The sequence below is a fragment of the Dermacentor variabilis genome, chromosome 3 (genome assembly GCF_050947875.1).
Source record: "Dermacentor variabilis isolate Ectoservices chromosome 3, ASM5094787v1, whole genome shotgun sequence".
NCBI classification, from domain to species: Eukaryota; Metazoa; Arthropoda; class Arachnida; order Ixodida; family Ixodidae; genus Dermacentor; species Dermacentor variabilis.
The window spans coordinates 126,918,929-126,934,800 of NC_134570.1; the positions used below are offsets into that span (position 1 = coordinate 126,918,929).

The 15,872-nt window shown below is 44.0% G+C and overlaps 1 long non-coding RNA gene across 1 annotated transcript; it reads right to left on the reverse strand.

The window, feature by feature from the left end:
- Nucleotides 1–211: 211 nt before the first annotated feature.
- LOC142574167 (uncharacterized) lies at nt 212–15,361 on the reverse strand. Its single transcript, XR_012826444.1, has 4 exons — nt 15,210–15,361; nt 14,474–14,611; nt 7,153–7,252; nt 212–379 (listed from the first exon to the last, which is right to left on the reverse strand). It is a non-coding gene; the product is annotated as an uncharacterized LOC142574167 (long non-coding RNA).
- Nucleotides 15,362–15,872: the final 511 nt, after the last annotated feature.

The window sequence follows — 15,872 nt, forward strand, 5'->3', positions numbered from 1 at the left end:
ACGCCGCGTTGTTTTCTGCTTTTTTTTCGTTGACGTGCAACAAAAACAAGGTGATCATTCACTGCCAGGGACGCAGTTCAACATGTACACACCCTGACCGTCGTTTACGAGTAGCAGCACTGCGGCCTTGATAAATCACGAACGCTCTTTAACGTACGATTGGCGTGCAAAGTGGGAATTGCAGGATAAACTGGCGCACCTTTATCGCTCTCTTCTCCGAAAGAAACACGTTATCGTATAGAACAATAGAGAATATGGCCGGGACCCCTAAGTCGAGTGAGCAGCGCACAATCATTTCAACTGGGTTGACTCTCGCCAGTCTTGTCTGGTTGGTCAAATCCAGGTTCAGGGATATCATCCACGCCGCGAGGTCTCTGGTCTGCCAGGGAGATAGGTAAAAAAAATCGTCACAATAATCACTGTACAATGAGAATACTCGCACACTGTCACGGGCGCTTTCATAAAGAACCAGGATAAATATTAAAATAAACGCAAAAGGATCAGCATGTGTGCACATTTCACGGTTACATCGCTGCTGTGCATTTGGTATAGGCGGCCGCTCATTAAGCTAGCTGTGCTCCTATGTGGTAATGTCATAGCAAACGCACGAACGTCATTGAGCAATGCGAATACACAAGTCCAAGTTCAAAACTGTGTGACGAACGAAACATGGCAGCGCGTTGAAATTGCAGCTAATGTAATATTTGAATTGGGCCGCATGTGTAAAAAGTCACAAGCCGCCTAGAAACATGAATATTTTGTTATAAAATGTAAATTTGTGTTTCGAATTACTGGGGCCAATTTCAAGTACTTATATAGAAGCGACACAAGACAGCTACTGTGCGTGCTCTGTATGAATATTGTGCGAATAGTGCACTCGTGTGCACCTTCGACAATATCCGGCGCCATTAGAAAATTTCAGACCTGAGGCGTAGCCCACAAGACGTGGGAATAAACGCTCGGTTACTTAGTAGTTGAAGGCGCGCGGTAAAAAAAAAACTGCAAGTGAAATTTCAAGCTACACGCTCCAAAAAAAAAAACCGGAGCCCTTAACTATTGGGTTCCCTGTAGCCCCAGTGTTTCAGTGAAACGCTCAGACCCATAAATGAATGGATCCCAGGATTGCAATCGCATTATCTGTGGAGCGCGCTGGGACTTTTGGGAGCTCAAAACACTTTCAGTAAAGTAAATATTCCATGTACAGAAGGTATATATATTGTAAGATGTGTACGTTGATGTGCCATATGAAAACATCCGAATGTCTCAGATAATTTAATCTCTAGAAATTGATACCGAGGTATGGAAGTAGCAAGAACGCACTTTCCAGTAGCGAACTAATATTAGAATTGTCAGTTTGATAGAACCATTGCAAATTTGTGCTATGCTTCAACTTTGGATTGCGCCCCAAGTACGTGCTCTGTCGCTACCACCTACGACAATCACCTTCGCGAATGTCTGCTTGGAAAGCTGCCCTTTGGGACAGACCTGCGCATGTGTTTCTGGCGACACCTACTGCGGCAATGACTACGGACAGCACCAGCAGCTTAAGCTCAATCGACATCGAGCCGTCCCGTGGGCACTGCGAGGTTTCCAGAATGACGCCGCCTGACTTGTTTATTCTGTTTTCAGAGGTTAGAAAGCATGGCAATCGCTTTTGAAGTGATGATAAGTTCATGATGATAAGTGCTGATCTAGTGCTGGAGTGCAATTCATTTCTTTTGGTGCTTGCCGGGGCTCTTTAGCGAAAGCCTGGCCCTGAAACTGTCGAGTAAACGTTCAGTCAACTTAGGAAAGAGCAGAAAGCACTAATGGAAAAAAATCAGGCAAGTTAAAGAAAATCAGAGTGCTCTTTCCAAACAACTGGAAACAATCAATCAAACGATGCAAGAAATTGGGAAGACGTTATAGAATAAGCAGAAACATGAAGAATGACTGGACACATCAGTGCAGCAAATGAGAGCCACTATCCCCTTACAGCAAAAGAAAATAACCGAGCTGGAATATCAGAGGCACCGAAATATTATTTTTGTATTCGGTAGACACGAAACTGTTAGCGAAACAACTGATGGTTTCAAGATGTTCAGCAGGATGTCTTCCATGAAGGCCTCGGTGTCGAAGTTAACACAGTGGATTGAATACAGAGGCTTGGACCGAAGCACCTGGGCAAGGTGCGTCCAGTGATCACTAGGTTTTCTGTCTAGAAAAAACAGATTTTTTTTATTTTGAATTGCAAGAAGCTAAAGGGTAGCGACTATTTGTTATCATATTAGTATCCTCAAGTAGCTTTACAGAAGGGTAAGAGACTGTGCGATAGTGCGAATCAAGAAAAAGATAGAGGCGCAAAAATTCGGCTCCAACAAGATAGGATTTTCATTGACAAAGAAGCACTCATCTGGGATGACGACAATCACTCAAGCACCAAAACAGAGCGGGTCCTCGCAACTGATAGTAAAGTAGCAGGAATAGACGGAAGGACCGGGAGGTTAGCCAGTTCGCAGACCGCTTGGCTACCATGTGCTGAGGAAAAGGGGTAAGGCGAATAAAATATAATATAAAGGGAAGTTACAAGAAAGGAAACAAGTGCAAAAACGAAAAGGGAAAAAAACAAAGGAGAATGAGGTACTGGTTAATGTATGTCTCTGAGAACAGTTCTCCGCAAGGATCGCAACAAAGCTTGCAAAGCCTTATGTGCTGAGGACGGTTTCCGCCAGTTTCCCAGGGCCCTTTACTCTTACAACGGGCGTTTGTTTGATACTCTTGAATTTTTTTTTCCTGGGCGCACTGAAGCGGGGACCCTCACAGAGAAGGTGGGAGATTGTTTCTTTGCACCCACAGTTATCGCACGTAGGGCTGTTGGCCACTCGGATGCGAAATGACTGAGCTTTAGTGAACGCCAGACGAAGCCACAATCGGTACAGAAGTGTCTCCGCGGCTATAAATAGTCCTGACAGAATACGTAGCCGTAGAGTCGGATTCAAGTTGTGGAGGCAAGCGATGGTAAATTTCGTCGAGTTCCACTCCGAGAGATTGCGAACTGATAGTAAAACTACGTGACAGTGTAGGACGGAAGAATGGCATTTTACTTTGATAGACGTCGCTGAACGCATCTCCTGATTAAAGCTTCGAACATGAAGACATCATTGTGCTTTATCAGCCAGATGTCCTCCAAATTACACAGACATGGATGCGTTCTGAAATTGGTGACAGTGTGATAATACTGCCTACGTAAAAAAAGATTCGAAAGGATCAGGTTTCCCGTAGTGGTGGTGTCGCTGTTACCTTTAAAGAAGTCGAAGTTGTTCAGATGAAATAATCTCCTAAGACGTTGAGCATATGTTGTTCTTTGTTCTTCCTGTGTCATAATTTCAGTGGTTTAGAGGCTTCCCAACTCTCTCCTCACATCTTTTTAGTCATTACGAAACTATCTTTTAGCTGATTTATCTGCCAACACAAGTTATCATTTTTGGCGATTTTGATTAACTGAATATCCTTTGTGAGCTGTTTGAGGTAGGCACAATTGATGCTAAACACTGCATGGATTTGCTGGGCAATAATTTCAATACTTACGTCACACAAATCACTAAACATTCAGCAAGGACTTGGATTTTATAAGCAGTAAAATAACTCAATATGACGTGGCCGTTAAGGAAGGGCTCTTAGATCATAAGCTAGGACCACCAATGCATGAGACCGTTAAAACATGTAAAAAGTGTAAATATTTGTTCTAGATATTCTTTAAAAGCTGAAGATTTAAGCATCTTACACTGTTTGGAAACGTCTCTATACTCATTTGATGCGGAGGATGACGTCAACACATTGTGGACTATGTTTATACACACTGTCAATTATTGCTTACAAATTTTTGTTCATCTAGATAATACTAATACTAATAATAAATAATACTAAATATTAATAAATAATAATAATAAATAATACTAAGAAAGCACTAACCCCGGATAAATCGTCATATAATACAACTAAGATGCAATAGAAAACAGAGAAAACGCAAATGAGAAAAGAATCCAAATTATATCTCGCGCCTTTCTTTCATGCTTAAACAGAAGCTGGCGACAGATTTTTCAAAAGCTGACGATGCAAGCATCTTAGACTACTTGGAAACGTCCTTAGGTTCATTGATGCGGAGGATGACATGAACAGAGTAGACTGAGTTTAGACACATTGCCAACTATTGCCTACAACTGTTTGTTCCTGAAGAAATAAAATTGTCAGAAAGCATAATCCCTGATACACCGTGAGATTATCGAACTAAAACGTAAGATAAAACGTAGAAAACGCAAGAGAGAAAAGAATCCAAATTGTATCTCGCGCCTTTATTTGATGTTTAAACAGACGTTGGTAGCAGCGACTGACAAATACTTTTAGAAAAGCTCACGCGACTTATGAAAACTTCCCCACAGCGTTCTTGGCGTCACCTTTCACCCTCGTATGCAAAAATGTGACACACGGAAACGGATGGTTGTTTTAGTACTGACCAATTTGAAATCGCCAACAGACGCAAAACTTATTTTTATTCTGTGTTCAGTCTTCTTACTTTGTACCCTCATAATTCTAATGCAGAAAGTTGTGCACTGTCATCTGACATAGCAGATGTTGTATTGAATGAACAAGGTGTAATTCTTCTGCTACTTAATTTAGAGACGAAAAAGTCACCAGGCCCTGATTCTATTTCCAATGAGTTTCTGGGGCGATACGCAGAATGGGTTGCTAACTATTTACTCGTCATATTTAAGACTTCTTTAGAGCAACATTGCTTACCAACTGATTGGCTACAGGCTAAAATATACTAATGCAGAAATCTGTAAGCAAGCACATTCCTATTAAATATAAACCTATGTCTGTCACTTGCACCTGTTCCAAAATATCTGAGCATGCCGTGGCAAAGTGCTAATTCGAACACCTTGAGGACACGAGAAAGATAATTCCCTATCAGCATGGTATCAGACGGAACTTATCTACTGTTACCGAACTTATAGAAACGCTGCACGACTTTTCTAAAGTAACTAATAATAGAGATCAAGTGGATAGAATTTTCTTGGACGTGCTTAAAGCATTTGACCGTTTTCCGCAAGACGAGCGTGTTAATAGGCTGTTTGACCTTGGCGTAAACAGAAATATTGTATGGTGGATAAAAGTATACGTCACCAACCGAACTCAGTTCGTGGAGGTAAATGGGGTAAACTCTTGACGTTCTAGTGGTACCCTCAGCTGTCCTTCAGGGGCGTGTGCTAGGTCACATGTTACGTTTCCGCTACATCAAGCGTTGCAGTTTCCGTCCCGCCCATGTTACAGCCCGGCTATTCGCGGATGGTTGCTTAATTTACTCGCTTATCTCAAACTACGAAGGCCGGTTCACACTAAATCCTGCATTCAACACTATTAATCAATGGTCCACAGCATACAAAACGAAAATTAATCATTGATAAACTTCATAGATTGCAATTACAAACAAAACCAAAAACGTCTTTTCTTTTGATTATGAAATGAGCGGGCAGAATTTAATACAAGACGACCATTTAATATGTTTAGGCGTCACTACATCTTCAAATTCTAAACTCGCATACACACATCAATAAAATGTGCTCAAAAGCCGAAACGAAGCCGTGTTTAACCAGTAGAAAATTGAACCTTGCTTCCACGAGAGCAAAAGTAACTGCCTATCTCACACTGGCACGTCTAACACTGCAATATGCGAACTTTTCATGTGATCCGCGTCAGGCAAACCAAGTTGATAAGGTTGGAACAGTTCTGGGAAGGGCGGCCAGCTTCGTTCTGTCTACATATAGATTTACTGATTCAGTGTCTCACATGCTCCGTGAGCTAAGGTTACCTTCACATTCAAACCAAAGAAAGGTCGCCGCGCTAAAATTTCTTTATCTGTTGCACAATAATCATTTCAACCTAAACACTAGCCCGTTATTTAAACAGCGTTCCTCGCGAGCTGTGCGAACTTCTCACTCTTTCTACTCTTTCTTTCCAAGAACATTAGCTGAATGGAAGGCACTGCCTTGGGAGCTTTTACAAGCAGATAATCGGTATCATTTCAAACATTGCTTGTCGCATTATTTCTACGAATAGAAATTCTTGTAATTTTCTTGTATTTCGCGTCATGTCTTTTACGGAGGTTCCGAATTCCACAGGTCTGAAACCCAGCGCACTGTTGTGAGTATTGTTCGCTAAATCTGTTGTACTTGCGGGCTGTACCACATAGCCACCAAAAATTAAAGTATAGGGTTTTAAGAGCCAAAACCACGATGTTATTATGAGGCAGGCCGTACTGGGGACTCCGCAAATTTGGACCACGTGGGGCTCAACGTGCATCCAAATCTAAGTACACAGGAGTTCTCACATTGCACCTCCATCGGGATGCAGCCACCGTGGCCGGGATAGGTCCCACTACCTCGTGCTTAACAGCACAATACCATGGCCACTAAGCAAACACAGCGGGTCACTTAGCCGCTACACGATTGTGTTATGGTGATTGTTAGTTTCTTGTTGATGGAACTAGGTTTGAATAAAGGTTTGTTGTTGTGGCTGTATATACTTGCTGTGTTGTATATTTATTTTATTTTATTTTATTTTATTTTTATTTTATTTATTATACCCTCAAGGTGCGGTTGTACATTGCAGAGGGGAGGGGCATGGTAAAAACAGAGGCAAATCACACAATAGTTGATTATAGAAAAAAAAATAAGTACAAAGAAGCAAGAACTTTTGAAGAAAGCGCCAAAGCTAAATACACGGAAGTCAATAATTAATAAAAAGAACAAGGAAAAATAAGGTAGGAAGGCAACAACATGGCAAACACATCGTATACAATATAATAAGAATAGTAAATAGAAGCTTGTAAGCGTGGCAAAAATACATGGTGTAACAAAAAAAGAAAGGAAAGAAAGAAAAGAAGATACCACATAAAAATACAAGCCATAACTTAAAATTATGGCATAACAGCAGTTATTATACAAAACAAGCAAACGAAACATTAAATTATAACATGAAGTCTTGATATGTAGTTTTAAAGTTATAGGTGTCAGTTATGATTGTAAGTAATGCGGGTAAGTTATTCCAATGTTTGCCCGTTTGGGGAAGAAATGAATATGAAAAGCCGACGGTGTTGCAGTGCGGATTGTTTACCTTTTGGCGGTGGTCAATGCGAGATGAGATGTATTAAATTTACTGCTCACCATTCTCCCAGTCAAATCAACTTCCTGGACACGACGGTCTACATAGAAAACTGAAAACTGAGAAGGACATTTCACCTGAAGCCTACAGATAGCCAGCAATATTTAGACTACAACATTCATCACCCGCGTTATTGCAAGCAAGGAATTTTTATCGGACAAGCGAAAGGTATAAGAAGAATCTGCAGCGAAGACCGCAATTATATCCACCCCCTAAATGACCTTAAAACAACGATAGCAGAAAGGAACTATCCCCAAGTTGCTCTCGATAGAGCTTATGATGCCGCGTCAAGACTGGAGAGACAGTCGGAATTGGCGAAGACACAGCCCACACTAGAACCTGACACACCTCCGGCCTTTATAACAAAACATTCTAATGCACTACCAAACATAAACAACATCCTAAGAAAATACCACCCAATATTATGAACTAACGAGGGTCTGCGAAAAGCGTTACCGGATGTACCTAGGGTTACCTATGGCCGAAGCATGAACTTTAAAGTCAGCTTAGTGCACGCAACAGTCAGCGAACAGCATTCCCCCGTAATAAAAGCATGTTGTCGTTCTAGGTGCAAAACCTGCAGGCACCTTCAAAGTGACATTAAAATTAAAAGCACCGCAAATAGTTATACACATGAACTCAAATCTAGCTTCACTTGTACAAGTTCGGATGTGATTTATATGCTTGAATGTTCCTTCTGTATTAAACAATATATCGGTGAAACAGGACAATCAATGAACGTCAGATTAAACGGACATTACACGGGCTCAACTAAAAAGCTTCCCTAAGCCGTCGCTGAGCATTTCAACCAACCAGGTCATAACTTTGATGAACTTACGCTCTACATTTTACAGTCAAATTTCCGTTCTGAATGAGAAAGAAAATACAGAGGATCATACCTTATCCATATGTTCAAAACGTTGCAACCAGTAGGCATACAAGTTTCAACGGGAGCTTTAGAATCTATTCGCTTCAAGCTATAGGCAAGAAAACTTCGTTTGATTTCTTGGTTTGATCCCTCCCTCTTTTTTTCCCTTTCCATTTCTCTTTCTTTTTCAGCCGGCGTGTCAGACGCCCTTGACAAGCCGGCTAACACACGTGCGTTGAGAGACCGGGGTGGGCGTGGGGGGGCCCTGGCTTTGGCCTTGTGCACAGCATTCCTTTACTCTCAATTCGACACGCTAACACACCTTCCGGCGTTTGCGCACCCTGCCGCCTCACACCCTCTCCCCTTTAGAAGAACTCCACCTATATATACTGTGGCGAGGAAAGCGTACGTCGCCTTGAAGACAAGTCCACTTGTCGAAACGTTGGCTCCTACAATCACCTTGTTAACGTTTTGCTCATTATCTTGAATTACCATCTCCCGCATTCCCCGTGTTTTCCTCAGTGTCCCTTAAGATCTCCCTTAAGAGGTGAATGGCGAAAGCATACTCTTCCTCCTGTTATCATTCGCCTCTTTCTTGTTGCCTCTTGTCCCCAGGATTAAAAAAAATTGCAGTGTCTTAAGATCTCTCTTAAGAGGTCCACGGCGAAAGCATACTCTTCTTCCTCTTAACATTCACCTTTTTATCGTTGCCTCTTCTCTTTATCTTGTTTCTTTTAGTCACTACTGCTCACTACTAAACATTTTAGTCAGTTGTAATCAATTGTGGCCATTACAGCTCGTCGTTAGACATGTTGGTCATTTCCTAGTCATCAGATGTCATTGCAAATGACTTCAGTCCTTATTACTCATTACTGGTCATTACTAAGCATTTTTAGTAAGTTCTAATCAATTGTGGTCGTTAGAATTCGTAGCCAGACATATTCATCATTTCATAGTCGTTACTCATCATTAAAAGATTTTGCACTCACTATTAGTCATTACTGCTCACTAGTAAGAATTGTTAGTCATTTGTAATCAATTATGGTCATTACAAGCCATCTTTATACACATTGGTAATTTCGCAGTCTTTAGTAGTCATTACAAGTAAATAGTAGTCATTTTAGTCATTACGAGTCATTACTAGACATTCTAGTCATTTCTGATCAATTGTGGTTATTGCAAGCCGTCGTTAGGTATATTGGTCATTTAAGAGTCATTAGTAGTCCTTATTAGTCATTACTAGTCATCAATATAACGTTATCATTCACTAACTGTCATTATCAATCATTTTTCATACTTTAATCTGGCTATAATTTCTCCTAATATGGCGTGATGGCACTTCGGCGGACGCTCCGGCGGTCAGGCCTGCTGACAAAAACTTCACCATGATCCTAGAAAGGCTTTCGCTTTAGAAGTGGTTGACAGCAGCTGAATGAAACGAACGGCATATGGTTTGCCGTGATGTGGCGCTTCCTACAGCATTTTTATATTCCCTTTAATTAGTTCACCGAGATAAATTGTGCAAAGTTTTTAATACTTACTCTAGGACCAGGTGCGCTTCGCTGTGTTGTAGAGGAACTTCAGAAACTACCGATGCAAGTTTTTTCGTGTCATTATATACATGCTGCGTGCCTATTATTTTTCGGCCTTCAAGGATAGCCCGCGAAATATGAAATGAAACCAGGTGACAGCGCTCGCGTGCCATCGTATTGCAACGCTTTCAACCGTGCGTCGAGTCTATCGCTTATCAGGGACGACGGCGCTTCCTGTCCGTGTGCCACCGCCAACGATGCCGACGCATTGTGAAGCCGATGCCCAGATCCGCGGCCGCTTACGTCTGGACGATCCGCCAGCATGGTTCTTTCGCACAAACCGCGTTGAGAGCGTTGCAATACGATAGCGCATGAGCGCTGACACATGATTTTATTTCACATTTCGTGGGCTTTCTTTAAACGCAGAAAAAAAATCACCACGCCGCATATACGTTGCCAGCAACGATAGGCAATTTGCCATAAAGGCGATGTTAAAAATTTTGAATAATTCACCTTAATTAATATAAGAATTGAGCGGAAGTGAGTTCCGCGGCGCGAGTTTTGCACCGCCTCCTTCGACAGATGGCGCCACGCTTTCTGACCAGGCCGGCAGCATCCGGCGCGCCGCGGTTGGGTCTGAGATGGTTCTGAGTAATCGTCCTAATTGCTCCAACCAATCTGCTTTGCCGTTAGCCATATTATGCTTACATCTACTCTCAATTATTCGAGAGCCAGTTTTTTTTTTTTTTAAATGATAGTACCTTCCGTAGCCTGTTACCCGAACTGTTCCGTATCTGTGTGCAGCCTTTCTCACAGGCCTCTACAGCAGATAATGCAGTCTACAAATTTGCGACGAGCCCTACTACAGTGTAGTAACAAAAAATGAAGCACTTCGACGCTCCTCGTACACCCGTCATGGAGAGGGGACGCGATAGAGTGGCGCACCTAAGGCTTAGACCTTTCCGGACAGTGGTGCACTTCACCAAGCGACTGCTGCCATGCATTATTGGAATCTTTGTTATGGGAAGTTGTGCAGTGTTCTGGCGTTTACTTATATGCTCTTTTCGATAAAGAGTTACATCACTGCGAAGCCTCTAGCACGCAAATGCATGTAAACGACATACATCTCTTCACCTGCGAAGTTGACTGCGTCTTCGCACTTGCGAATTCGCAGTTCCGGCAAATGCGCCGTAGGACCCGAGGTGCGTGCGATTTTTTGATGCTCGGAGTGCTGAACTTCTCTTGGAAAATGCACATGGGGTAAGGACAGGGAGCCAATGGCAACGTGGATCGTAGACAGGTCACTGTGGCCTTCCTACCTAATTTTTGTTTTGATAAAGTCACGCACTCAAACACAAAGTGCTTTCACGCAAAAAGTTTTTAAGTTGCTTTACTGCGCTCTTACAGAAGCGAAATGACGCCAAGAATAATTAAGTGTTCTGGAGCTTGCAAATGCGAAAATCGCAGCTGCCGCGCGGTGCATATGAAACCGTAATGCGAAGTTCGCCATTGCGGAAATTGTAGCTGCGAAAAATGCAGTGTGATATCGCACCATATGGACTGGGCTTAAGTGTCGCACGTACTTTTCCCCTGTGCGTATGTGTAGAATGAGCTTTATGTCTGTCCAAATGATTGCAGGAAATATTAGTGTGTCAGCTCAGCGTTTTTGGATGTTTCCATAGTTGGACCTCCGCGGCGATTCTTCCAAAGCATTGTGTAATAACGTTTCCCAGTGACGTATGACAACATTGTAGCAAACCGGCTGCTTCTTTTTCCCAGTAGGTTGAGTCCAGTCGACTTATGTGTCACTAAAGTCACTTTTGTATTGCATCGACATCTTGGTGCGACAAAATTCTCGCCTTAAACTCGAATGGCACTCTAGTCCTACCCGATACGTCGCATTAGTAAACCTTGGCGATGATCTATCCGTGAGTTGTTTGCGTGGAACAGCAATTGCGCGTAAGGACTTTAACCCTGCGCGCAACTTGCTGCTGTTACTAAATATACACTTGTGCTGAAATTAGGGGACACTCGTGCCTGATATAAGAGAAACCTGGTACATTCGGCATCCCATCCTGTGTCCGTCTTGTACGAGCAACCGCACACCAGCGACTTCCGAGAAATTCCGCGGGATGGGGTTCGAACAAAAAACTGCCTAGGTACTCTCATCCGACAACCGGAGCGACCGGACAGCCTGATGGCTGCGCGTGAAAATGAGGCTGCGCCGCTTGCCGGCCGGCTTCTAGCGGCCCGAACACGCTGGGGCGGGATCTTATAAGCGTTCGGAAAATGAACGCTTCACATAGCCCCATGTGATTGGTCAGCGCTGTGTTTGTCTCACCGACTGTCAGAGACAGTGGGGCAGCATAGCAAATTACAGGCACGGGATGCCTCTCTCAATAATTTTCAAAGCGAAGCAATCGTCGGCTAAGAGCGAAACAGACGAAGAGGTAATTCGCTTTAGGTTCGGTTGCGATGGCTTGGTTGTTGGCTTGCGGCACTGGTCTAGCATGCCGGCCGTGCTGCCTCGGAGACCCGCGGGCGTTGCGAACTCGTGCGTTTGTAACTTTGGAGGCTATATCTTGGCGTTGGCGTCTGCTTGACGTTCTTCCTTCGGTGTCGAGGGTGGCTGGAGGTTCGATATGTAGTCGAGGAGATGACGGACAAATATTTTCACAATTTCTCTCGGCTTTCCAACCAGACATTTTGCTAACTGCGCTACGCACTGGAGAAGACTCGACTGCAACCGTGCTAGCGACGGTACCACACGGCGGAAAACATTGCGCGATGAGGTTTCACACCACTAGCCCGTGGTTTCCTTAGGTCTGACAGGAGCGAAGAAATCATGGGAATGATCTAGAACTCCGTCGCTGAAACTGTTCACCAAGTTATTCTCGCAATTACTGTAGTTGGCAGGTAGAAAGGCTGGACCCGCTTTTCTAAGACCTTGGCAGTCAAAGTCAATGCCAAGGAGATATTTGCTGGTGAGATCAAATTCCCCGTGCTATGGCCAGCGTCCATAGCACTCTGATTCCCATTCACCAACCAGAAGCGTTGAACCCACGCAAGTCCAGCGCTTTTACTCTCCGGCTTATAAGACTTTATAGGAGGCCTGGAAGAGTGTGGAGATGTCTGATTTGACTGCCCGTGTTCCTCTAATTTTGGAGTACCGCACTTTTGTTCTCAATTTTCACAGTACAAGGCGCGCCGTCAGCACCGTGGTCCTGAAGTTTACTTCACGCAGGCAGTACCAGACCCTTATATTGTAATGTTCGATTTTATGTTTCATTGTTTTTATCATTCGACGCGCCTAGATGCAGATTGCAGAGATAACGGGAGCACGGTGGCGTGAGAGTCACATCCGAACTGATGATGAAGATAAAAAGGAAAATTCACAGGAACGTTAATAAAGGTGGCCATAGCAGTCAATTCGCGGTCACCCTGCACTGGCTACTGTGCAAGTGCTGGTCGTGCAAGCCTGGCGCGCGCATTGTGCAAGCTCCTGGTAGGAGGCAACCTGGCGCTTTGCTTCGCAACTCATCTCAACGTGCGGCACAACCTGTCGGCTGAGAATGAAAAATAATGACATTATTAATTTACTTCAACCATTTTGTAAACGTCGGACACCACCAGTCTATATAGAAGGTGGCGAGATAGCGATTAATTACTATTTTACATTTAATGAGCAAACGGGAATACAGTACTGTTCTTACACTAGCGTGCAATATGACGACGAGCACTTCGGAGGTGGCATCCTCTCCTCTGTTGGCCGCGTCTTTCACTTCTTGCACCTCAGATTTACGAGCGACCACTTTAGCGACAAACAGCGAAGTGCACTGTTCGCTTTCCGAACAGTTATGAACGTTAGACACTCGCCTCTGTATCGCCACTTACAGCGGCCTAAACATTGGCCACGATCTAGTTTTCAAACAAAAAAAGAACATATAGAATGTAGCTAATTAAGTCACGAATGCACCTGTTCTGCGCAGAAACGTCCGACGATGGAAATTCAGAGGCGGGCAGCAGACTCCGACTGTCTCAGCGAGACGGTTCGCGTGGCTCGCACTTTCTTTTTAGCCTTGATGGCGTCAAAATAACCGATAGTATTTGTTCTTGCTCTAGATAACTGCAAGAATATGAATTGTGCATGCCGAAATTGGACATCTATGACGAGCTCGAGCTAGATCGCATTCGTCGTCGGCATCTGTGTCGAGCGAGCTAAATCTATTGGGTCTATCGGCTGCACTCTAAAAACAGTTTTGCCATTTGAAGTGTATATTTGCGACTGAACAATAATTGTCATCTGTCTTGCTTGCGTTTCCTTTCTTGAAAAAGCTGCGCTGGTTACTTTCCTGTCGGGAATGCTCTGTCATGCTGATAACTCGCATGCCGTTCCTAACTTGGAAGGGCCCCGCTCGCAGCGCTAAAGAAAGGAAATGCGGGCGAGACAGATCACGATTATCGTTCTGTGGCAAATATACACCCAAAAGGGCGCAACTGTTTTGAGAGTGTGGCGTTAGTGAATTGCGCAACATTCTGATGTGTTGATCACGTGAGCAAGCATTTCTTCACAGTCTTTGTGTAAAATGAAGCCGCTCCGCGCGAATATTTTTTGTAATCACTGTGCACACGTGTCTTCCGCAAAGTACTACGCAGTTCGCGTCGCGCACAGAATCAGATTAGACAAGGTTCGGTGACGTTAAACAACGGATAGAACCATCGATAACATTCGAGAAACTTCGGGAACATGCATGTGCGTCCTGCACTGAGAGATAACGTTTAAGATTTGTTAGTCGGTGAAAAGCCGTCACCAGAGAAAGATAAACAAGTACATGTGCGAAAATAAAGAACGGAAATAAAGGTAGTTATTTACCTCGTTCCTCGTAGAAGAGGCAAAAGACATGCAGGCCTGGTAAAGTCCGGCTGCTTTCTCCCACGATGCTTGATTGGAAAACGGCACTTTGACGACGCTGAGGTAGTCTTGCGTTGTGTATACGAGGTCTAGTTCAAGCTGGAAAAGACGAAAGCCACATGATAAACGACGCCCCGACGAGTGACGTTTCTCAGACACCGCATTCACGCCAGTCAGCGTCTAACTACAGCACTGCACTGCAAAACGCGTGGAATAAGCCAAGTGGCTTGCATGGCACGACACAATCTTCGTATATCGAGTATTTCCTCTCAATGAACTTGAAATATGTCGCATGGAAATGGCACAGAGTCTGGTGTAGATGAAGTGCATTTGCAATGGCATAAACGCTGAATGAGAAATGTATTGGCCATTCACCGGTAAATGCGAAAGAAATGCGTTAGCATCACATCGTACCTCTTCGAGGTCTGCAATCTATTATTTCAATCGCCGTTATCGCATTGCATATTGTTGTTCAGGAGCTCACTCCACACACATCCTGCCTATTCTAGAAGCGAAAAGCAAATGACTGTGGTCAGGAGCAGCGCACCGCCAGTTGGGCTGAATGTATGTTATCAGACAGCGTTTAAGCTGCCGCACTGTTCTTAATTTTCCCGAGCGAGAGACCCACGACGTAGGTCCAAAACAGTGATAATGAGTATGTACAGATGAGAAGATGAAGCGCATAAATTATGCTTACACTAATTGCGCCGCGCGTGTGAGCGGCCAGCCAGGTCGCGACTTGGCCAAGACAGAAACGCCGAACGAAACGTTTGAGACGCGAAACATCAACGATCTCCGAACTACGGTAACGATGGTCCGAAGAAACCTCGGCGGGAGTAACACGATAGTTCACTGAGGATGTTTCTTCATTACTAACGTAATGTCCAGGAAAGCGTGATTCACACTTCTGACTCAATCCGGCTGCACGAGTGGCCATCTAAAGCAACACTTGGTCGCGAGGACGAAAGTACACGTCTGTACGAGAGATGTAACATTGTTTGCGATCTTGAGAACTGCCTTCTGTGTTGAAGGGAGCACATGGCCGACGTTCGTCAAGCATCGAGACGAACTTTTCCGGTATAGTCGCGCAGGTGTTAGTTGGGACACTTAAGGAAGCGGCGTCGATGGTTAGTGTTGCCGAGCGGCCGTAAACAAGGCAGAAAGGTGAGAGCCCCGTGGTTTGCTTGAGAGCGGTAAGCCGTCTGTTTGAGGGTGGAATGCGGATATCGTCTGATGAACTGTGTCACAAACTCTCAGTACTGCTTCGACTATTCTTTACATGAATGTTTTGCCGCGATCATTCAACAGTACACGAGGTGCACCATGACGTTTCACAATGGCGTCCAGAAGGAAGGCGGCT